This window comes from Megalobrama amblycephala, linkage group LG13, assembly GCF_018812025.1.
Source record: "Megalobrama amblycephala isolate DHTTF-2021 linkage group LG13, ASM1881202v1, whole genome shotgun sequence".
Taxonomy (NCBI): Eukaryota; Metazoa; Chordata; class Actinopteri; order Cypriniformes; family Xenocyprididae; genus Megalobrama; species Megalobrama amblycephala.
Window position 1 is genome coordinate 11626086 of NC_063056.1, and position 24689 is coordinate 11650774.

The following is a 24689-nucleotide window of genomic DNA, read 5'->3' on the forward strand; positions in this document are numbered from 1 at the left end:
GGAACTGCAGCGCCAATAAGTTCAAACCTAATAGCCTATTTAAACAGATTTTCTCAAAAAAAAGTTAATCCACATAGGTCAGCACTTTAAAGGGTTAGTTCACCCAAAAACAAAATTTCTGTCATTAATTATTCACCCTCATGTCGTTCCACACCCGAAAGATCTTCGTTCATCTTCGTAATACAAAAACAAAACAAAAATAACGACTTTATTCAACAATTTTAACCATTGTCATATGTGATCTAAGTGCAGGCTCAGTATTGGCCAAAGCTGAACACGTGAGCATCAAGACGCATGCATGTGATGCTGACACAGGATCCGGCTAGTGTTGTCACGGTACCAAAATTCCAGTAGTCGGTACCGTTACCATGAAAATGTTATGGTTCTCGGTACCAATTTCGGTACCACAGCAAAATCTGTTGGAACTATTTTACTATTTTATATAGCCTATTTTAAAAACATTAAATATGATTTGGAGCATGCGTGTATGTTTGTGTGTGTATATATAGACGACATCAATATAATACATTTTGAAATATAAAAACAATAATTAAAAAAATGCTCAAACATCCATTTTGTACTGTTGAATAAGCATATGCTGGTAAGGTAGGTTTTGAAGCTGGTGTGCTGGTTTGAGCTGGTTTATGCTGGTCAAGTGCTGGTCCATGCTGGTCCTAAACTGGTCCGGTGCTGGTCATACCAGCTTCAAAACCTACCTTACCAGCATGTGCTGGTTTTTTCAACAGGGGTAACAGAAGTGCGTAATTATTTTATTTTGTCAGTGAAACAACACACTACAGCCTGTAAAACTATGAAAGAAATATCTGTAAATAATGGTAACCTAAATAATAAGAAAGTTAAATATTATTTAAAAAAAACATTTGTTTTTCATTTCCACACAAAGATGTGTCATATAGCCAAATTCCCGTTATTCTATAGCCTTTGATATAGCCTACCGTTCTGCGCTTTGAGAGGGATGAGGGACACGAGCAGGAAAGAGACCATTTCTCTTTAATAATATCTTCATGTTATCTCCTGATGTTACAAGCAACTGACACTTGTTGTAAAAGGTCTGAAGAGCGAGTTTTATCCTCCGCAGGGGCAAGACATTCAGGCTATTTTTATTTTGCGCTGTCAGAGAAAACGAAATTAAAAATCACCAGCGTGTGTGAAACGTGCTATATACAAATAAACTCGACGCGCCTTATGAAGTCTAATAACAAGCACAAACTGTGTTAAATAGAAATTGACGTGCAAGCAAAAAGGTTTCTGTCCTACAGTGTTTTTCTACTTTACCACAGTAAAGAATGCAAAAGCCTATAATAGGCCTAAATGCGAACGAAAGGAAGAAACGTTTATAATCCCCTGCGTGAGTGAAGATTTGGGAAAATAAACAGAGATTCCATGTTCAGTGGAATAACTAATGGAATATTGTTAAATTCTCTGCTAATCGGGTGACCAGATCGCGATTTGCAAAACAGAATACAAAGATTAAATGTATGGACTCGCGTACCTCTCTCATTCGGCATGAACCAAAATGTTTCCATGGCTGCAATGTCACATTTAATTGCTAACCTATTATTTCTTTTGTAAACAAAGCTTTGTGCTTCACTCGTGTCATATTCACGTAAATACTGCCACAGCCCTATCAGTGGGTACCGAATATACCCAGATTCTCGGTACTACCGGTACTACAGAAATGCTGGTATCATCACATTTTCAAAATTTCAGTACCGACTTGGTACCGAAGTACCAATACTTTTGACAACACTAGATCCGGCCAATACTGAGTTGGCATTTGGACGTAAACAAGGAAGCCTGCACTGAGTTCACGATGTATGACAATGGTTCAAATTGTAGAATAATGTCATTATTTTTGTTTTGTTTTTGCGCACAAAAAGTATTCTTGTCACTTCATAACATTAAAGGGATAGTTCACCCAAAAATTAAAATTTGATGTTAATCTGCTTACCCCCAGGGCATCCAAGATGTAGGTGACTTTGTTTCTTCACAAATGATTTTTAACTCCAAACGTTGTGGTCTGTCAGTCATATAATGCATTAAAACGGTAACACCATCTATGAAAAAAAAAAAAAAAACATGCACAGACAAATCCAAATTAAACCCTGCGGTTTAGTATCCGGATCACGAGCCACAGGGTTTAATTTGTCTGTGCATGTTTTTTTTATTCTCATAGATGGTGTTTTTTTATTTTCAGTGGTACCGTTTAAGTGTCAAGTAAGTTTCTTTCATAATGTTTCTCCTTTAATCTGATATCAAATTTCATACCGTAGTGTCCCTCACAACCGGTAGTATAACAAGCCTATAAGCAAGCTTAATTGTTATATACTAGTTTGACATGACATGACAAAAGTTTTGTGTAGGTTGTCAGAATACTCCCTCACCTTGCTCATCTTCCATGTGGACATTTCTCTGAAACCTCCACAAGCGCCACAGAGAAAACAAACGCATGCAAATAAAAATGTTCCATATCATTGAAATTTCATAATTTTCATCAATTTCAATATAATTTAAAAAAATTAATACTAGCCTAAAAAACTCTCAAGCTCTTACTGAAGACAAATAAACTGTGATAAAGAAAGAAAAAAGAAAACAAACTACAATAGAACAAAGACAGACGAAATAGACCTACATGAACAAATTTAAAACACTAGAAAATGTATAAAGTAATCAAATAGTCTTTACTGTGTAAATTAAATATACATTTATTCTTATTAAAGTTACAAAAGCAAGCAGTAAGAGATTTCTCTTTTTTGTTGTTTGATTAGCATTAATAATGACAGCAGGTAAATTTGGATGCTGTCCCTTTAAGACTGACTGCACCGATCCATTAACTCGAGCCTTGTCTTTCTCAACTGTACCTTCACTTAAGACATAAATGGCTCTGTTTACTTGCAAATACGTGGTCACTTTGACACATAGGTATGTGTATTTAACCGTTCAAGCCCAATTAGTCAGCAAAAAGCACTCAGTTCAGTCCTCACACGCTCTATGAGCAGCAGCTTCATGTCGCGCGTCTCTCAGACTCTGAAATGAGTTGTCTTTCTCTGGTAAATTGCACATAAACGGTTTAAAACCATTTGTTTTTGAACCACAATGTTTAAAAACTCATGCAAATTATAAGCTTTCGTGACCGCGCAGCATAGCAACCTCACGTGAGCGTAACCTTGACAGAGACGATAGTCCAAAATCTCTACCAGTTGACAAATTTCTTTCCGCTAATCGTGTCTACCAGTATATCGCCCACCCCTGCTTATTGTGCTTAATAACACTTTAACATTGAGCACGTCTCTAATTTGCGATCGCCTTCTAAGAGAGGCAGGTTTCAAGCGCGCACTTTGGCAGTGTTCCAGTCAGCACGAGTGCTGCACCGAGTTCCTTTTCAGGATATATTGCGTTTATAACTCTTTTAACATCAAGCACGTCCCGCTCTTTATATTCTCATTCATGCATTTCATCACTCTGAAGTGTCAATAGTGCAATATATTTACATACTACGATATATATACGATATAGCAAAATCTCTAACGATAGACATTTTATTTCGTGGTAACGATATATCATCATATCGTACAACCCTAATGTAATCGATGTGAAAGAGAGGAATATCCAGTTACAAACTAATTACCCAATTGTAATCTCTTGGAGGCTGAATAAGACACTAGAGGCCAAAGGTGTCAAACATCAACTCTTGTGTAACTCATGATCATAGTAGATCAAGGCTGAAAACTCAGCAGATTTCTGCAGAATTGGAATATCTGTCATACATAAACATCTTGCATGCCTTGATCTCAGCTTTGTTTAATGCATTTTAATTTTTACTTTTAAATTGTATTTAAATACATTCTACACATTTCCACAAGCAAATTCAGTCTGGACCTGTTCATGTGCAGACCCACAGCTCAAATTTCCACTGAAGTTCTATATATATCTCTTATCTTGCGTGTTTATTTATTAAAGGTGCATTCAGTAGTTTGATGCTAATTTAAAAATCATCACATGAATCGTCATACTCGTTGGCTGCCACCTCTGTAGTTATTATTGTGCTTTACCTGGGGAGACAATGGGGGAATAAGTACCTGTACAGCCAAAAGCAGAAAAGCTCTGAGAGACAGAAGAAAAAAAAAACCCAACAGCATTGATACGTCATGCACTTAGGTTGAAAGATTTGATGACTGGAAAAAAATCCTGACAGAAAAGGCAATTGTTATTGTGTTCTCTAAAACTCACTAGTATTAGTGCAATTCACATAAAAAATTAGAGATGATCATGCTGATCCACATCGATAGCTTGTAGTGCAGCATCTAACACCATTGTGGCATCGGCTCAGGTATATTTATTTTTCCATGTTCTTTACTCAAATCACTCACATTGCGGACGGTGTGCATCGACAACAGCGTACTGTACTGATAATGAAATCACACAGACAGTTTCTAAACTCATAGACAAGTCAGTTAGCTGAACAGGGTGAATGTTAAAAGCAGTGGGCAAATAAACACTGGTTCCAGATATTGTGCTTTGAACTGAACCTCATGTGTCCACAGTTTTTATTCCTAATTTCTGTTTTTTTTTTTTATTCCTAATTTATTCCTAATTTCTTTGTAAAGATGAAAGTTATAATGGCAAGCAAAGCAAGCGTACCACATCAACATTTATATAGCCATTGATAGTGAAATGGTTATTGAACCTTATATAGATGACAAAGTGCAATATTTATTTTATGACATTATGATTTTGAGCATTTTGCCTTTATTAGAGAGGACAGTATGAGGAGGGATAGGATGCAATAGGACTGAATAGAGGGGAACAGGATCAGGGAAGAACCTTGAGCCAGGAGTTAAAACTCAGAGTACATTATTCTTAGTGATCATGAGCAAACTACATATTCCTCTAATACTCAGACCCTAATTAGAGCATAGGTGGACGGATCATCCCGTGACGCACAGCAGATGGTGAGAGAGTGAGTGAAGCTCTGGCTAAATCCATGCATGCATTGGATTAAGAGCTAGTTTAAGACAGAGCCAGAATAGACAGCTCGGGAAACAACCCATTCATTTTGCACAATTCATTTCTCAGTGCTTTTGCTCAGAAGGCCTTACTCTATTGTCAGTGTTTCCCACAGGATTTTGTGAGACTATGGGGGTGGACATTTATGTTATTATTATTATTATCATCATTATCCCAAAGACAGTAATATATTACTATTGAAATGCAACTGTAATGTAAAATAAATGTACATGAAAAATTTCAGAATAAGCATATAAATTTTTGTACTTCACAATACAGTAGTAAAAAACAATAATCTTCACAAAAGAAGACTAATTTGAAAATTTTAATAGGCTAATATTAAAATTTTAATTTCAAAAGGTGTGTTGTGACAGGTAAGCACTAACGAATGAAAATTGCACATTGGGCTTGCACATTAGTTCCACCCACTGCCAAATATAGTATCCAGTAGTGTTGTCATGGTACCAAAATTTCAGTAGTTCTCCATACCAATTTCTGTACCAGAGCAAAAACTGTTGAATTAAGTACTTTAAATTTTTTTGTCCTGTTTTGTTTTGTCCATTGGTAATCATTTTCAATCATCGCAGTTTACAATTCAATCTTGCTTTTAAATACGGTTGTAAATACAGCTTTGTATTATCAGTATGCTGTAATAAGCTGAAGTGCCTTGTAATAATAATAAAAAAATATTAGCATTAAAGTTTCTTTACTGTAGTTTACTATTAGTTTGTAAACTGTGGTATAGCTGACTGCTGAATCAAAAAGGTAGTTTAACTGTTGCTCTACTACTTTAAAATGTTAGTGACTGTGGCAAGATACAATTTCAGGCAGCTTCCTTGAAACTGGTGTATAAAGATGCATTTGACTTTGAGACACCTCAGGCTGGAAGATGTGAGTTTTCATTTTTTTTTTTTCCTCAGGGCTCCAGATTATTTTATTTATTTATTTATTTTTTTAACTAGGAGTACTGTAGCCCCTTACTGAAAATGTATTCACATTTATTCACATTTTCCCTCATTTTGACTTTATTACTGACAAATGCTCTTGGTAATAAATAGACTTAACATACAGAAATTAAATATATTACGGAGTGGAAATAGCTACTAAGTCAATAAGCGCCCCTCTGCAGCCACCTACAGTTTCATTTAATGTCTTTTTTTATTTTTAAATAAGAGTGAGTTTTCCTACATCCTTTAGTTTTATAAATGGAGATAATCTTTGAAGGATGAACAAATAATATTTTGGTCATCACATTAAAAATAACATTTAAATATGATAACAGAGATTTGAAGTGCTGGAAAACGATGTGTGAAGTACTTGAAAGCATTTGACCATTCTTGCCACAATTTCATAGTTACAGTGAGTGTTACTATATTAAATCTGTGGTGAATGTTGTGAATTTGTGGTCTGAATTGTGATAACTTAATCATTCATGGCACAATGTTTCTCCTGATTTCCACGGCAGCGCTGTTTAATCTGATTTTTTGGTTAACATGTTAACGTTCCACTGTACCGCCCACGGTACAGCAAGCAAATTACAAGTAAAAGTCTATTATTGGTCCGAACTGATAAACTGTCCGTGAAGCACAAATGAGAAGCACAGTTTCATTCTGCTTTCATTTCGTTGCTATATGATGTTGGGCAATGTTGTGCGACCGCTAACAAAATTTTGGTCGCACTGGCAGGAAAAATTTGGTCACAGTCTGGAGCTCTGCTTATATAAAACTTCACCATTGACTGTTTAACAGGATCTTGAGATGTTAAATAATGATAAATTCAGCTCAATCCAATTCCTGCTGCACTTCCCTGCCGATTGGCTGGTCTTAGCTGCATGGTTTAAGCTGGAAGTAGCTGGTTTTAGCTGGTCTCCCAGCCTGGCTTAGCTGGTCAAGCTGGTCTCCCAGCCTGGGTTAGCTGGTGTTCAGCTGGTTTAAGCTGGTCTCTCAGCCTCCCAGTCTCCTTGCTCACCAAAACCCCTCTAAAACCAGCTATGACCAGGCTGGGAGACCAGCTAAAACCAGCCTGATCAGGTTAAGCTGGTTTTAGCTGGATTTTTCAGCAGGGTTGTTCTTATTTTTGCCATTTTGGAGACAGAATAGCACTTTTCCCCATCTATTCTTTCACTCTCCTTCTTTCCATCACCTTTTTCTTCTCTCTGGAGATAGTGGGTAATTGGCCCCAGAACCCCAGTGTGTGTTTGTACCACAGGGCCAGAGTTTTCTGTCTCCCTGGAGAATTGACTGTATTTGTTCCAGCAGCCATGGAACTTAAATACTTGCTTGCTCTCTCTTTCCATCTGTGGGTGTTAGGATTGAGAAAGAACTGCATTGTGGAGTAGACTGAGGGCATGAGGAGAGTCCTGTTATGTTATGTTATGTTGTGGAATACCCTGTTACCTCAACAGTTTTCTTCAATGGAGTAACCTGATATTATTATGAAATAATTTTTTTTAAGATTTTCATCATTTTGGCACTTGTATTTTCTTATTTCAGAGACTGTGAAAAGATATGGCAAGGAGAAAAAGGAAGAACAGACTCAAATTGGTTGAATAAGCAGCATGGACAGAAATCTTGTGACAGAGCACCAGTTTTACACTGACTAAGTTAAGGGGTGAAATGGAAATTCTGTTAATTGACTCATCATCATGTCTTCTGTAGAATAGATGATATTGTTTATTGTTTTTTATTATTATTATTTATTTTTTATTTTTTTTGTCCATACAATGAAAGTCGATGGGGCCCAGTGCTGTTTTAAACCCCTTAGACATTATATGGATATATAAATAGTGTTCTGCAGAAGAAATAAGTGCATACAGGTTTGGATTAGGGCTGCACTATATTGGAAAGAAAAAATACATTGCGATAATTTGTTTTTCTGCTATATATATTGCGATATGAAATAAATTCACCAGATTATTTGAATAGCTCTATGTGGAAAGAATTAATAATTCTAGAATTATTAGGGTGATTTAAATGAAATAAACAGTGCTTTATATTTTTCAGGTAAGTATTCAGGTGCAGAAAATCAATAATCAAAGTAAAGTAACACTGCATAGTCTTCACTGTATAAATTGAATATAATTAATCTGTGTTAAAGCTGCAAAAGTGATTTTCTCTTTGTATTTTGTTGTTTGTTAACATTCATGACACAGAAAGCAGCAAGCCTGCTGTCACTTTAAGACAGAATGTGTGTTTCCATAATGATACATCTGTTTTCTTTGTTTGTGTTACCTAAGCCATAAGCAACTGTGTTTACAAGGATACTCGTAGAGATGGACATTTTGACATAATTTTGTGTGTATGTGTTCGTTCAAGCACAAATAGATGCGGAAGTGAAAGAAATTCGGTTCCCTTTCAAGGGAACTTTTTTATGACCTCACATAAAAAAAAAACTGGGGTTAAGGCTCAATTCCAAGAAAAGTGTGCTTATTCCAGCTTAGAAGACCGCTTTTTTAGGAGTAGTGTAGGATTCTACATCGATGCGGGCAACACTTTCCCCTGCTCATATCGAGACGATACTAGTAGCCATAAACAAGCTAAAGCTAGTCCAATCCATCACTGTGAAACAGTTTCAGAGACTGTTAGGCCTCATGGCAGCAGTGTCCAACGTGATACCTTTTGGCCTGCTGTACATGAGACCTTTGCAGTGGTGGCTCAGGGCCAGAGGGTTTTCCCCGAGGGGCAGCCCATTTCGTATGATCAAGGTCACGCTGCGATGCCTTTGTGCCTTGGACATTTGGAAGAATTGTTGGTTCCTGTCCAAAGGCCCAGTGTTGGGGGCTTCTTGTCGTCGCATAGTGCTAACGACGGATGCCTCTCTGACGGGTTGGGGAGCGATCCTGGACAGACGCTCAGTACGAGGTCTGTGGAGGGACCATCATCTCACTTGGCATATAAATTGTTTAGAGTTGATGGCAGTGTTTCTAGCACTGAAACATTTCCTCCCAGACCTCAGGGGTCACCATGTTCTAGTTCATTCAGACAATACATCGGTGGTGGCCGATATAAATCATCAAAGGGGTCTGCGATCATGCCCACTTTGGAAACTGGCACATCAGATCCTCTTGTGGGCCCAGGGGAAGCTTCTGTCATTGAGGGCTATGTACATCCCGGGGTCAGTGAATCAGGGGGTAGACGTCCTGTCGAGGCCCGGGAATGGAGGCTTCATCCCGATGTGGTAAAGGTGGTAAAGTCTCTATGGGAGATGTTTGGTCAGGCAGAAGTGGATCTCTTTGCGTCTCGAGAGACGACTCACTGTCCACTGTGTCAGGTTTTCCCTGACACAGCAAGCCTCTCTGGGGTTGGATGCTCGACCTGGCCGAGGCTATGTCTGCACGCTTTTTCTCCGATTTCTCTGCTCCCAGGGGTTCTGGAAAGAGTTTGCAGGGACGGGGTCAGTCTGTTGCTGATAGCCCTGTTCTGGCTGGGCCGAGTGTGGTTCTTGGTCCTGGTAGCTCTCCTCAATGGCCCTCCTATGGAAATTCCATTCAGGAGGGACCTTCTATCTCAGGCGATGGGATCAATCTTCCATCCACGCCCACAACTATGGAAATTGTGGGCTTGGCCTCTGAGGGGGACCAGCTCATAGATGCAGGTCTCTCGACTGAGGTTGTAGAGACCATCCTTCAATCCAGAGCTCCTTCCACAAGGAAACTCTATGCTTTGAAATGGAAATTTTTCACTTGGTGTGGAAACCGTCAACAAGTTCTTGTTAACTGCCCAGTTGGTACAGTGCTGGAGATTTTGCAGGAGCAGTTCTCTGCAGGGTTATCTCCGTCCACCTTAAAGGTGTATGTGGCGGCTATATCTGCCTACCAAACTCGTTTGGGTGGTATGTCAGTTGGTAGAGACCCCTTAGTAGTTTGTTTCCTTCATGGCACTTTGAGGCTGAGGCCTGCAGTTCATACGAGAGTACCATCATGGGATCTGGCTATTGTACTAGAAGGCCTTTCTTTCGCTCCCTTTGAGCCCATTGAAGAGGTATCTGAGAAGTATCTAACTCTGAAAGTTGTCTTCCTCCTTGCTATTACGTCTCTCAAGAGAATTGGAGACCTGCAAGTCCTGTTGGTTTCTCCTTCATGTCTAGACTTTGCTCCAGGAATGTTTTTTATTTTGTAAGCCACATTTAGTCTCATTTTTATTCGGCAACAATATTGCATTATACATTTAATTATAGTCATTGTCACATGACCAGCATTTACGTTACATCTCGTCTTGTTTTCGTCACGTGATAAAGGTTCATCGACGACGATATTTAGTGTTAATTTTAGTTGATGAAAGCAACACTAATTTGGATGTATATCAGGTACAGTACATAATTTTATTTTAACATATTTTAAAATTTAACTTATTCCTGTGATGCAAAGCTGCATTTTCAGTATCATTACTCCAGTCTTCAGTGTCACTTGATCCTTCAGAAATCATTCTAATATGCTGATTTGGGCCTCAGTTAACATTTCCTATTATTGTTATCAGTGTTGAAAATGTCTCAGGTTATGGCTGTAACCATTGTTCCCTGAGAAGGGAATGAAACGCTGCATCATAGTAGTGACGCTGTGGGAACACCTCTGTGTGATTGCGCCTTGAAGCACATGTGAAATCAGTCCAGTGGCATGGCGGAACTTCACAGTCGGGGTGATGTCATGACCAGGAAGCTGTAAAATGCACCCAGACCAAACAATTTCAATTTCTGATAGGTCAAAGCAAGTTGATCACAGGCATGCAGGAAGTATGATAGGGTGACGAAGCATCTTGTTCCCTTCTGAGGAAACAGTGGTTACAGTCATAACCTGAGGTGTTTTCTTTCGAGGGAACTGTGACTGTGTATCATAGTAGTGACACTGTGGGAATAATACCCACTTCGTCATACTGACAAGTGCCTGTCTAGTGTGAATCATGTGAGCACAACTATGACATAAGCACCAGGGAACCTGGTGCAGAGCCCAAGTCCACATTATAAACATAAATTATAAAACTTTAACATTGTGAGTGGAGAGAACCAGCCTGGCGCATCACACATCTTGAAAGGATACTTCTGACAATAAGGCTTTAGAAGCCACCATACTTCTTGTTGAGTGAGCTCTGACAGCCATAGGTGAAGGTTGCCCATAAGTCTCATAAGCAAGAGAAATAGCCTAGACTATCCACTTGCTCAGCGTCTGCTTGGTCATGGGAAAACCTTTTTTTTTTTTTGGTGAACCAAGTCAGTAAGTGTCCAGGGCTCTAACTAGACACAACAAATTTAGCTTCTCTTTTGGTCTGCAAAACTATAGGCTGTGGCACATTGGTAGGCACATAACCCGGTCTCAGATGTAAGAATGCTTTCACCATTCCTGGTGCAAACGGGGCACAATGGGGCAACCAACAGGGCCTGGAGGTTTCCTACTCTCTAAAAAGGCAGGAACACACCAAGCCGATGGTCGGCCGTCGGGCAGTTTTTGTTTGTCGGCCGACTAAGTTTTCTCAGTGTGTTCCGCACCGTCGGCTGAAGTTGGTCCTCGTTGGCTTTTTTTTCCGGCCGATTCGAATCGGCGTCGGAGCTCGTCGGTCCATCGGGCCATCTGATCATTCTGATTGGCTGTTCAGATACTGCCACCTGCTGGTACATAAAGGCATTTCATCTTGCGCAGGCGCATAACGGACATGCTACTTGGCAGTCGGCTGTTTAGCGTTGGTTTGGTGTGTCAGGCCAACTTTGGACACAGACGCTGCCGACGTGAGCTAACCCCACAGTCTGCTTTCGTTGCCACTAGTTCGTCGGCGTCAGCTTGGTGTGTTCTGGCCTTAAGAGAAACACAGTCTTTAGAGTCAAAAACTGGAACAGTTTCAATTGGGTAACACTTTACTTGAAGGGGTGTGCATAAGACTGACATGACACCTTCATAATCATGACATGACACATGTCATGAATATGAAGGAGGTTTTATGAATGTTTATGACAACTGTCATTAAGTGTCATTCACTCAATTATGTCATTTTTAATGCAAAGATGACATTGTTTGAGATGTCCGAGTTATGACAACTTGACATAAACCAATACATCATAACCTGTCAGTGTCTTTGTCATGACAACTTGACATCATTTAGCTTTATGGGTTAACATTGCATTAAACTGTCATGTGGTTGGTTTTGACATTGGCTGTCATGAGGCCATTATAATAGTGTCATAAATATGTATCTTGAGCTCAAGTACAGTGGTACAAATTGAACTTGTCATTAAAATGTCATTAAGTGACAATACTCTGACATACTCATTTTTTTTTTTTTTTTTTAAGTTTCCTCCAACAGAAGGTCAGATAATAGACAATTTCAAATTTCGTAAAAAAGATGACACTGTTATAAAATAATGGTAACACTTTATTTTAGGGTCTTTTAACTAGTTGCTTATTACTATTAGTATTCATATGGCTAAAATATTGGCTATTTATTAGTACTTATAAAGCACATATTAATGCCTTATTCTGCATGATCTTATTCTACATTCTTAATCCTACCCAATACCTAAACCTAACAATTAACTATAATAAGCAGTAAATTACGAGTTTATTGAGGGAAAAGTCATAGTTAATCGTTTATATATGTGTTCCCTATACTGAAATGTTACCAAAATAATGTAATGTAATGTTAACCCATAAAGCTAAGTAGTTTTTTAAGTTTGATAATTAATCTGCTATGTCATGTTTATGACAGGTTATGATGTTTTGCTAATGTCAAGTTGTCATGACAAAGACACTGACAGGTTATGATGTGTTGGTTTATGTCAAGTTGGCGTAACAAAGACATCTCAAACAATGTCATCTTTGCATTAAAAATGACATAATTGAGCGAATGACATTTAATGACCGTTGTCATAAGCATGCATAAAACCTCCTTCATATTCATGACACGTGTCATGTCAAGATTATGAAGGTGTCATGTCAGTCTTATGCACACCCCTTCAAGTAAAGTGTTACCCCTCAGCCTCAAATCACCACAGAGGAAACTTGTCACCAACTTTTTCCTCCCCAAAGACTCACCCCCTAAAGCCCAAAGTATACTTCAGCCGCCTGTGTCCGCACATCGTCTGCATGACCTAATTTTCGTCTTTAGGAGGGTGCACGTACAACAGCGCATGTGCGAGTGACTTGAGTCCTTGAAAACAAAGCCCACTAGATAAACCCACATCTTTCTGTGCTCGCATTAAAATAAGTAAACTTTGAAAGCCTTGCATGCTCAATTGTGCGTGAGATGGACTGGAAAATTAAGTATACCTGGGTCTTAAAGGTACGTGATAAGCAGCTATGGCCACCACATAAACCTTTAAGGTAGAGGGGGATAACCTTGTGGAGAACCGTTCCTGCAGGACCTCTAGCACTGTACCAACAGGGCAGTTAACTGAGTCCAGCTAACGATCCTCGCACCATGAAGTGAACACTCTCCACTTCAGGGCATACAGTTTCCTTTTGGAGGTAGCTCTTGAGTGAAGTATGGTCTCAACAACCTCAGTTGAGAGACCCGAGTCTGTTTTGGGCCCCCTCAGAGGCAAACCCACAGCATCCGCAACTCTGCGTGGGGAAGGATTAAGCCCCCTGCCTGGGTGTCATGGAGAATTTCTCATGGGGAGCCGTTGAGGAGGGACATGAGGTCCGAGAACCACACTCGGGCTGGCCAGAAAGGGGCTACTAGCAACAGACAGGCCTCTTCCTGACAGAACTCCCTGGAGCAGAGCAATTGGGGGAAATGTCTGCACCATGGCATCCAGCTTGAGAGGAGTTGTATGTGTGAGAAAACCATAGCGGACAATGTGTCATTTCCTGAGAAGCAAATAAGTCCACCTCCACCTGGCCGAACTCTCCATATCTGCTCCACCACCTTGGGGTGGAGCCTCCATCCCCCTGGCCTCAGCCCCTGCCTCGACAGAATGTCTGCCCCCTGGTTTTGGTTCAGGGATGTAGATGGCTCTCAGGGAGAGCAGTTTTCCCTGAGCCTACAGGAGAATCTGGTACGCCAGTGTGTAAAGTGGGCGTGACCCTCCTGATGATGTATGTAGGAGACCACTGATGTGTGGTCATTGTACATGAACATGATGGCCCTGTAGGTTTTGGAGTAAGTGTTTCAATGCTAGAAAGACAGCCATCATCTCCAGGCAATTTATATGCCACGAAAGATGATGGCCCCCCCCACAGACCCTGTGCTGAGTGTCCACTCATGACCACTCACTTACCAGCCCATGAGAGATGCATCCTTCGTAAGCGTTATGCGACGACAGGGAGCACCTGGCACAGGACCCTAGGACAAGAACCAAGGTTCCTTCCGCATTATCAAGGTACAAAGACACCTGCACGTAACCTTGATCATGCGGAACGGGTTACCACTAAGGGAAAACCTCTTGGTCTTGAGCCAACAATGCAAGGGTTTCATGTACAGCTGGCCAAAAGATATCACATTGGACACTGATGCCATCAGACCCAACCGCCTCTGATACTGTTTGACAGCAAGTGACTGGCCTAGCTTTAGCTTGTTTGTTGCTGCGAGGATCAAAATGATGCAAGCCTGCATTGTCGTTGAATCCCACACCATGCCTAGAAAAGTGGTCCTCTGTGCTGGAGAAAGCACACTTTTCCCTGCATTCAGCCTTCACCCCAATTCCTTCATATGGGTGAGGATGACATCTCAATGTTGAACCGCCATCTGGAACTCTGCTGCTTGCTTTCTGGCCTCCTGAAACCTCTCAACGAAAGTGTTAAAGGTGTCGCTAAAGAGGCCAGAAGGTGATAGCGGAGCATCCAGAAAAAGATTTGTCTCTCTCCTTTAACTCAGATAAATTTAGCCAGAGATGCCTCTTTGTAGCCACAAGGGCTGAACGACCAATGGCTGTGGTCGTCTCCTTGATGGCCCGGAGAGACAAATCTGTGGCCCGGCACAACTCTTTAACTGCGTCCGGGCCCACCCCCTCGTCTTCATCAATGTCTCGAAGCAGGTCCACCTGGTACACCTGTACCACATTATATGCAGACATGCACCGGCCTGACCTGCTGCCACATAACCTTTACCCACCAAGGCAGAAGTTGTTCTGCATGGCTTGTTGGGTAATGTCGAGGCTAGTATTGTCAAAAGTACCGGTACTTCGGTACCAAGTCGGTACTGATATTTTGAAAATGTGAGGATACCAGCATTTTTTTTTAGCACCGGGAGTATTGAATATCTGGGTATATTCAGCACCCACTTATAGGGCTGTGCCAATATTTACGTGAATATGGCACGAGTGAAGCACAAATCTTTGTTTACAAAAGAAATATTAGGTTAGCAATTAAATGTGACATTGCAGCCATGGAAACATTTTGGTTCACGCCAAATGAGAGAGGTACGCGAGTCCATAAGTTTAAGCTTTTCAGCTTTGTATTCTGTTTTGTGAAACGTGATCTGGTCACCCGATTATCAGAGAATTTAACAATATTCCATTAGTTATTCCACTGAACATGGAATCTATACATGGCCTATACATGGATGAATTGTTCTTAATAAGATCAATAACAATAGATAGGGTGATTCCATTCATGCCTACTTTAATGTTTATGTGGTGGGGTATACAGTCACAACAGATCACAACAGGACAGCTTTTACAAGTGTTAGTGTCGTCAGTACGGTAGCATTTCTTTGAGCTGTTTATAGCTCCTCAAAAGACTGAGAAGTTTTAACCTCAGCAATAAAAGGGTGGGGCTTTCTGCTAGTGAAATGGCACTGTAACCAGAGATCAAGGGCAGATGCAGTGCCAGCAGGCTTTGTGCTTAGCAACGGCAAACAAACGCTGGTAAAGAGTTGAATGTCCCTCCAGATTCACCAGGCATCTGGGTCATTCACACTTTGCATGAAGCTATAATCATAAATTTGCAGCTGCTTGGGTATAGGCTCTCTCTCTCTCTCTCTCTCTCTCTCTCTCTCTCTCTCTCTCTTGGGTATAAAAATAGGTTGCTATGTGAACACCATGGCTCCCCAGAGGCATGTGCCTGTTGTTACACCCTGCTGATCTGCTGAGGGTGAGGGAACTCATTTCCTCAATGGAGCAATGCACACCAAAACTCAAGGGGTAGGCAATGCGACATGGACTATGACTGTGAGAGATTTAAATCTAACAAAATTGTTCAGTCATTTCTAGACCTTTTGTTGATAGAAATGACTTGGTGTATTTTAAAAGGGCAACAAATATGGGTATATTTAAGGAACTTTGTTAAGTATCAGCATTATTCAAGCTAAATAAATGTCATTGCTTTTGCTTACCCTTTAAAAGGCAATAGTAAACATGTTTAGTCATTGATCTCTGGAAATAATGACTTAAATAGATCCACACTCACAATGGCCTAACCTGAAAGAGAACAGCAAACACTCTGGATCCTTCAGGTTGAATCCCATTGTTCACTCTGTGCTAAAACAGAAAAGCCCAACAAACAGCAGGATTAATGTGGCCTAATAAAGGTGCTATTGTTTGCTGTGCTGTTCAGTTCACTAGAGCATGTGCTCAGGTCAGATCTCATGTCCCATTTACACATACATCCATTTATTTAACACTAATTAATCCATAGACATTTTGCCAGATATCTTTTGCTGAGTAATATAATTCACAGTACCCTAGAGTACTCTGTACTGTGTACTCAGTACTTTTTATTCTACATGCACAGTTTACTCTTATGAGTAAATGAACATTTTACACAATAATTACTCAGTAAGTACTCAAAATTCACTGGGATTATTTGAAAACAGAAACTACATTATCCACTGATTAGACTGATGGTAGATTTAGTTGGTAGTGGCATTTATTTAATGAAAGATAACATATTTTCCAAGCAAGAAGGAAGGTTTGAAATGATGAAACAAGTGTTTAAATGAAGACAAAAAGTATTTTCACTTCCTTTTCTGTTTGCCAAACATTAGTGGAACATGTCCATAGTTAATGTGATGAACTACAACTGTGGTTATTAACTTAGTTTTATTATCAAGCCATACCCGCAAACATATAATAGTTATATCTGGTATATGCAGTCCTGAACCCTCAGCAGCCTATAGTCTACATGACATAACAACTGTAGACAAGAACAGCCTGTGTTTTACCCATTTTCCTAGATACTTGAAGTCTATAAATAGTGTTTTGAGGTTTTCCTGTTTTCATATGTTGTCAGCATTAGTGGACAGAAATGGCATTCTCTCTTGAGTATCTTGAGTAACAGTTGATATTGAATGATTTATTTAGCCAGCCACTGTGTAAGACATCACTGAAAGCACTATTATGTTTTGTTTAGGGCTGAAACGGCTAAACAATGAAATCTTTGAGGAGGAGGGGGTGGGGGTGGGGGTGGGGTTAACCCATTTGAAAAATGGGAATGTCACAGAGCGAGCAACAGCAAAATAATTTCACAACCCAGGTCGTTCAATGCTTGGATGCGTTTAAATGAAAAGCTTCAAATAAGATCATAAGCATAGAATTTAAGGTGGGTGGATGTCACGTGCTTTGATAGATTGCATGTGCTGTTTAAAAAAATTTAAAAGTTACCCCAATGCATAAAAAAAACAAAAAACGGATGTTTTTGTTTTTCATGCAGTATTTCCGTTTTGCTAAAATGAGCAACATATTTACAGGGTATTTTCAACATTTACAGGGGCTAGCTGGTGATTTTATTGCCTTCCGAATCCAGAATTTCAGTGTTTTTCTCCCACCAACCTCGTAAAAATCGAATGGCCGAATTACCTACTGTTTTTTGACAAATGTTTACAGAAGGAGATAATTTCAAAATTCACCGTTTAAACCCTTTTTGACCACTGCAGAACACTGTATGATAACTGTTGCTTCAGTGTAATTTGCATTTTAAATATGTACACTTTTATTACTGAAATGCTGTAAAGTATTTACAAGAACAATATTTCATCACCGGTCCACTTCAGCGAAAGGAGAAAGGAAAAAAAAGCACATAAACATTTGAAATGGGCCATTACAGCAATGCAATTTTAAAATGTATTATATACAATTGTATACATAAACCAATCAGCTTTATGTTTATGTTAACAAAATTTTATTAGTTTAATTTGCTAGTGAAAGCAATGTATTGTTTTCCCTGCAGATGATTGTGTTAACTGGACCATGGAGTCTAATGGACAGCATGGGTGGTTAGGTGGGAGTTTGTTTGGGTCCTGATTTGGGTCATGTAGTCATTCATTCTAACTGATCCGTTAATCGGGCTGTTGATCCAACAGTGTGTTGAAATAGGCAGGTTTGTGAAGGGCTATTCCTTTAACATGCACAGCTGATTAGGCATGATCTCAACTGCAGAACAATCCACCTGTGATTTCTGAATATGTTGTAAACTTTGTTGTGTAATCTCAGTAGCTATCACAGGTTCACTTAGTCTGTGCCCTCTTACTGTCATTTTCATAGCAGTGTAAGTGGAAATTGTAAAGGATCCTTAATTTAAAGTAGGAATGTGCAATATATATATATCATCTACGATAGTATCCTGATTGTTAACAATGTGTGATCTAACAATATAGAGTATGTCCCTCACTTTACAAAAACACTCCTAGAGAGTGTAGCCACGTGACTCCGCCTCGTCCAGTCTGCGGCATGGAATCAACACAGAGGTGAACGACGAGTCAACACTGACGGAGCACAAGCGGTGAGCGTCTTCACTAAACTTTGTCAGTTGTAACGTTATGCATTTTACGGTTTGCCAGTTTGGACATTCAAGTGATTAGACAATCGGATGTGTATTATTATATCGAGCTACCGTGCTCGTGCAGCTGCATTGTGGCACAAACACACATACAAACAGTAGCTGTGAAGATTGCGTGCACCGAGGAATGCATAAACTAGTTGTCAGCGTTTCAATGCAGCGTTCAGAGCATTTCAATGGAGCATCCAGATGGCCAGACAGGACCATGCGGAAGGTGAAGACTCAAGGGTGGGGACTCGGGAGGGAACTGGATCCACGGACCACAGATCTATCAGGCTGAGATGGACTGGCCAACTTGCTTCTGCTTGGGGAAGACCCAGGCAGCTGGTTCCGGCATGGGCTCACTCTCTGCCTCGCTGATGAGATGTGGTGCAGTGTTATTGGTCCACTGGTTAGTCCAGTTATCCAATTACATCCACTGTTGAGGCAAAGTCACATGGGTTTTCTGTTGTGGATCGAGGGATTTATTCGCTAAATGTGTTTCTATCGTAGTTTATGCACGTCTTCTTTTTTTCTGCTACAGATATACACTTTTCAAAATAATATTAATTTCAAGATTTTCAAGATTTCATTTAAATAATATATAAAATATAAAATATTAAGAAAATATAAATATAAAAATAGTATTTCCAAGTTGACCCGCAGCAGCAGTATTGTTTAATCGACTAGTCGGCTAGTCTCGCACATCCCTAGTATAACAGTATATTGCATCAGTGCATAAGCTCTTAAAGTGACAGCATAATATACCTGCTGCTGTGTGTCATGTTAATCAAAGAACAAAAGAGAAAGTAAATCACTCATTGCTCTTGACTGAATAACTTTTGTAACTTTAATTGTAAGCATTAATCTGTATTTAAGTTTTACAATGAAGACTATGCAGTGTTATTTGTAATACGAGAAAATACGAGATAATATTAAAAGTATATATATATTAAAATATATATATTATATATATATATGGCAGTTTTCCCCATGGTATCGAAAATGTCTTTGAATATCGATATTTTTCAAGGTATTGTATCAAAGTTAGAAATTTCAGTATCGTGACACTAATGCATACAGGAAATTTGCATATTGTGCACACCATAAATATTATATACTGAAGAAGTAGTTGGAGGAGCAAGTTCTAGAGTGAAAATGTACCAGTCAGTGCAGTAGTGAAAGCTAAGTCATCTCTAAAGGAGAAAGTCAATCAATTAGTAACCCAGTCGCAGTGAAGGCTCTGTGTTTGGAGCTGCCAGCTGAGAAGCTGAGAGTTTCCTGCTCTCCCAGGGAAGCTGGCTCATGCCTAAAGAGCTCTTTGTTGGACAAGGTGTGCGATCTGAGCAGCCACTGAGCTCCGTACAAAACCACACTTTCAAAACCTCCTGTTCCTGTCAGCACCGGAGGTGTGTTCTTCCACACTTCACACACATAACACACACATACGCACATAAGAGCACTATCCCACAAGGTGCCAAGGTTTGCTACAAGTCTGCCTTTCTTGAGCATAACTACTGAGCATGACTTATAATTTGAAGAACTATTGATAACACTTTACCTTACTCATGTATGTTGCATTTTCATAAATAATTATATTATAATGTATTATAATTTTGTAATAAATATAATATACAAATGTGCATGGTATAATGCTTCATTATAATGCCTTAAAGAGATAGTTTACCCAAAAATGAAAAATCTGTCATCATTTACTCACCTTCATGTTGTTGAGCAAATTTTCAACACAACTGTAAAAGAATGCTGTGAATTATTTAACCATAATCAAAGTACTCTCAATTAGGGTTGTGCGATTATGACAAAAATCATAACTTGATTATTTCCTTGAATTGAAATTGTAATTGCGATTATTATTTATTAAGATTATCACAATTTACATTGAATGATGTTTTGAATAGTTTATACCATTGTTTGAAGCAACTGCATGCCATATTTTTATATAAAAATAAAAAAACAAGCTAAAAACACTTTTATTGTTTATTTTTTTTTTTTATTGCTTTTCTGTAGCATTAAGCCTCAAATGTAAAATATACATTGGTTTAGTTTCTTCTTTAAATAAGAAAAAAATAAAGTAAACATATGCGTGGTAAAATAATAGGGGCTTTCGCACCGGGTTGTTCTAGGAACTTAGTTGTAGGAACTTGCCACCAAGGTGGTTCCCCAAGAACTAATGTTCCCCTAGGGCCATTTTCTGGGTTGCATTTGCACTGCCAGTAGGAAGTCTGAAGTGATGTAAACTGTGCTTGTTGTTGTGACCTTTATTTTGATGATGCGGCGGACATTTATTTTGATGGTGCTGAGAACAGCTCAGCCAGAGCCTGAGCACACAGTGCTCCCATTCTCCATCTTCATTAGTTTACGTTTAGTTCTTATTAGTTCATTTGTTTAACAGTCCTGTTATTAGATAGAACTGTTATACAAAGAAAGTAGACAGTATATGAAACAGTATTAGCTTTTGCCATGTGGTTGATGCCCAATGTTGCTAGATGAGCAGAAATACATACTAATGTTTTGCTTGGTCTGCTCAAAGTCACGCTGGATTTTCTTCTTAGCGTAAGGTCACGAGGTCCATCTATCACTGTTTTCTTTACTGTTTGTAGAGTTAGTTCTTGGAGTAAATATATAGGCTGTGTATTTTTTAAAAATAGTGGGTGCTTGATTATGCAGTGTACCCTTACATCACTGGTAGTTCCTTTTGTTCTGGGTTAGACCTTTTATACTCTGAATTAGACGTGATTAGCTTCTCACAGCGTAACATGCTCTAAACACACCTCCTAAGCACGCAGAATAATGTAAGTGGATTTTTTTTTTTGTAATCGTGCCTTTGTACGATTATGAATTTGTGGCATCTGTAATCATAATTGTGCTGCCCTACTCTCAATATTCAATGTGCAAATAGAGACCAAATATTTCTTCAAGCATGATACAGAGCTGAGAGATGGTTACAACTACTGTTGGGGATAAACAGTTTGAGGACCCTTGACCAGATATGTCGAATGAAAGACCAGGAGTCAGAGATGCAATCAATTGAAGAAATTTTACTGAAGAATAGTTTGCAGTTTCATCAGCAGAAGTCAGCTTCAGGCCTCACAAGGAGTTCATAGGCTGCTCTGCATACATACATATTTCCACACCAATTATACTCTAACAGAGTCTACTAACTACGTCATTACCAAGGTAAAAAGGATTCTGATTGGTTAAGAGAAGATAGACAAAATTAGAAGTTTTCCACACATGGTAAGATGGTAAGAAGCGTATCTTCAGGCGTCAGGAATCTGACGAGGGACCCCTGGATTTAGGGACTGGATGTCCCTTTAGGGTCATGAGGTGGCGTCTCTCTGTCTCCAGCTTGAACTGCCAATTGTCCGGACCTGCACAGATTATTAGCACACATACACAGATACACAGCTTCACAGCTTCTCCAAGGTTGAAGTCAGCCCAGGCTCCAACTGTAAACAGGAAAATTTCTCAAAACATAAGATAACATGTTCTAGTTCTGTGGAGAATTACGTATAATATCCATCTTTATTCTTTAGAGAAGTAAATAGAGACAGGATAACACTGTGAAATGAGAAAGAGTCACGTAGTCCAGCTACTAGGGTGACCTTTGTGACCTAGCTGTCCAGGGTGTTAGAGAAACATGGATCTATGGCTGGACATATGGTGAGAGTGTCTCCAAATGGACAGACAAAGACATTGATATCAGCAGAACTTCTGAAAATAATATTTCAACAGCCACATAATCATTCTATGATTGTATATGAAATATAATAAAAGAGGTTACATATTGATTATTGATTATCACTCTTATTATAATCACTCATGTCAATCATTCAAAAAAGGATATATATATATATATATATATATATATATATAGTGAAGAGGCAAGGGAATTTTGATTATCTCCCTTCACTACACAGCCCAGCCTAAGATAGCTTTCATATTGGGAGACATTTGCATGCATCAGGGAGCCACTTTCAAAAATTGAAAATCGTGGAATTGAAATCGCGTTTGAATGCGCACTTCTGGGTGAACTACCCCTTTAATGCATTATCAGGGCTCAACATTAAGCCCTTCCAAAAAAGTACTGAATAAAGTTCTCTTTCCCATCTTCTGCACATGAATGTTTAAATTACCTTAAAAACACAATAGAAAAGACAAACTTTTGTGACGATGCAGCACTGCCCTAATCAGGACATCACAGGTCTGTCAGCTGTCCCGAATGTCTTTCATGCTGGCCCCGGCCCACCGGGCAGTCTTCCTGATGTCGAGTCCTGCATTATAATGAAGTCTTATACCATAAACATTTGTATGTTCTGTTAAGTAATTATACATTATAATATAATTATTTATGAATACCTTTATAATCCATATATTCAGCCTTGAAGCAGAGTTATAAAATCTCTTGAAGTTTCAGACATTTCCTGTGTTGTCTCATTGAAATCATTGTGTTTTAACATTCATTTGGTCTATTTTCGAGTAGTTGGTCATTCCGGGGCAGAGAGCAGTCTTCGTTGCATAATCAGTGAATGACACAACAGCGTGTTGATAGCAGGCATTTTGGCACAAGTCTTTATAAATCATTAACTGGATGTACTCGAGGAGTCGAGGTCCAAGCTTTTTGGCATTCTCACATGCTCACTCTCAGCTGCCTAGAAGTGTCTTCCAGGACCATAGAAGCTCCATGTTCCAGTAGCTTGCCTCATGTGTGCTTCCTGGATTTGGACTACAGACAAGACTCTCACGGCTGCTTTGACATAGTAGGACAGTTTTATCTACTGCTAATATTTGCACTGTGGAAAGAGAATTTGCTTGAACGAAAAGAGTGCTTATCAGTTTTCATTATATTCGGGTGTTGATGTGAAAAGTGAGAGGTTTTGTGGTATGATGTTTGGGGCTTAGTTTATAAAGTAAGAGTGAAACATGAATTATATTTTTTTCTTCAAAGTGTGTTAATGGTTAACCTGTTAACGTGGTAGAGCAGCGGCGACCCATTTCTATTTATTTATTTATTTTATTTACTTCATAAGTAAAAGTAATCTTTATTTTTATTTGTATAATAGTCTTAATTTAATCTTGACAAACTGTGTAAATCATTAGAAAGATCAAAGTCTTTTTTGACGTCTGTTTAAATATCTTACTATGACAATATATATATTTTTTTTTTTAAATTAAAAATCCATGCCTTTAATAGGAAATATGAGCTTCTTACGCATCTACTGAGGGAAAAACAAAAATGTCTGTACACTTCTCATCAGAGCCATTTACTAAACAACACCTATCTGGGTTTTTAGTCCAAAAGTTTTGTAATTTGGAGAAAAACCTATTCTCATATGTTTACTTCAGATTTAGAGAGGAGTTAGAGAGGAATATTATGATTTAAATGTTTACATTCATTTTATATATTTTTTTAAACCCTTAAATGTCTTGTTTAATGACTTATTCATTACTGAGTAGCTTTTGAGTGGCTATGGAATTTATGTAACAAATATTTATGTTATTAAATTAGAAATGTACAATTTTGTCAAATCGGTGAACTGTTAGAACATACTAGTCAGTACACATTTATAAATTTCTATGTACATGGTTGAGGATTATCTGAAGGTATTCCTATTAGATCATATATATATACATATATATATATATATATGAAGAAAAAATATATATATTGCCTGTCTTGTCCTCTTCTTCATTATGTAATATCAGCAGATAGTTTTTTATGTTGTGCTGTTATGGAAAGGAGGAGTTCAGTCTAATAAATCAAAGCTATCTTGTATCAGGTTTGAAAAAGATAGGCCTAGTATGTTTTATTATTGCAATATGACATAACATATTATCACATTGACTTAAGCATTGTAACCATAATCAAAACACTGATTACATTTCCTTAAATGTACATTTCCTTGTTTATTACATCAAGATGATGCTATAGTACTTCATGATCTTATAGATAAACTGGGCATGT

The 24689-nt window shown here is 38.8% G+C and overlaps 1 protein-coding gene and 1 long non-coding RNA gene across 7 annotated transcripts in view; one reads left to right on the forward strand and one right to left on the reverse strand.

Moving 5' to 3' along the window:
* Positions 1–24689, forward strand: part of cobl (cordon-bleu WH2 repeat protein) — a 125784-nt gene that overhangs the window by 11299 nt on the left and 89796 nt on the right. The window contains exon 1 of one of the 6 annotated variants that reach the window (XM_048152325.1): positions 23351–23484. The exons of the other annotated variants lie outside the window; for them this stretch is intronic. The gene's annotated coding sequence lies outside the window, so the exon portion shown is untranslated. Of the gene's footprint in view, positions 1–23350; positions 23485–24689 lie in introns of those variants that run through there. 6 annotated transcript variants of the gene reach the window in all.
* On the reverse strand, positions 22479–23222 carry LOC125243056. Its single transcript, XR_007178966.1, has 2 exons — positions 23084–23222; positions 22479–22998 (listed from the first exon to the last, which is right to left on the reverse strand). It is a non-coding gene; the product is annotated as an uncharacterized LOC125243056 (long non-coding RNA).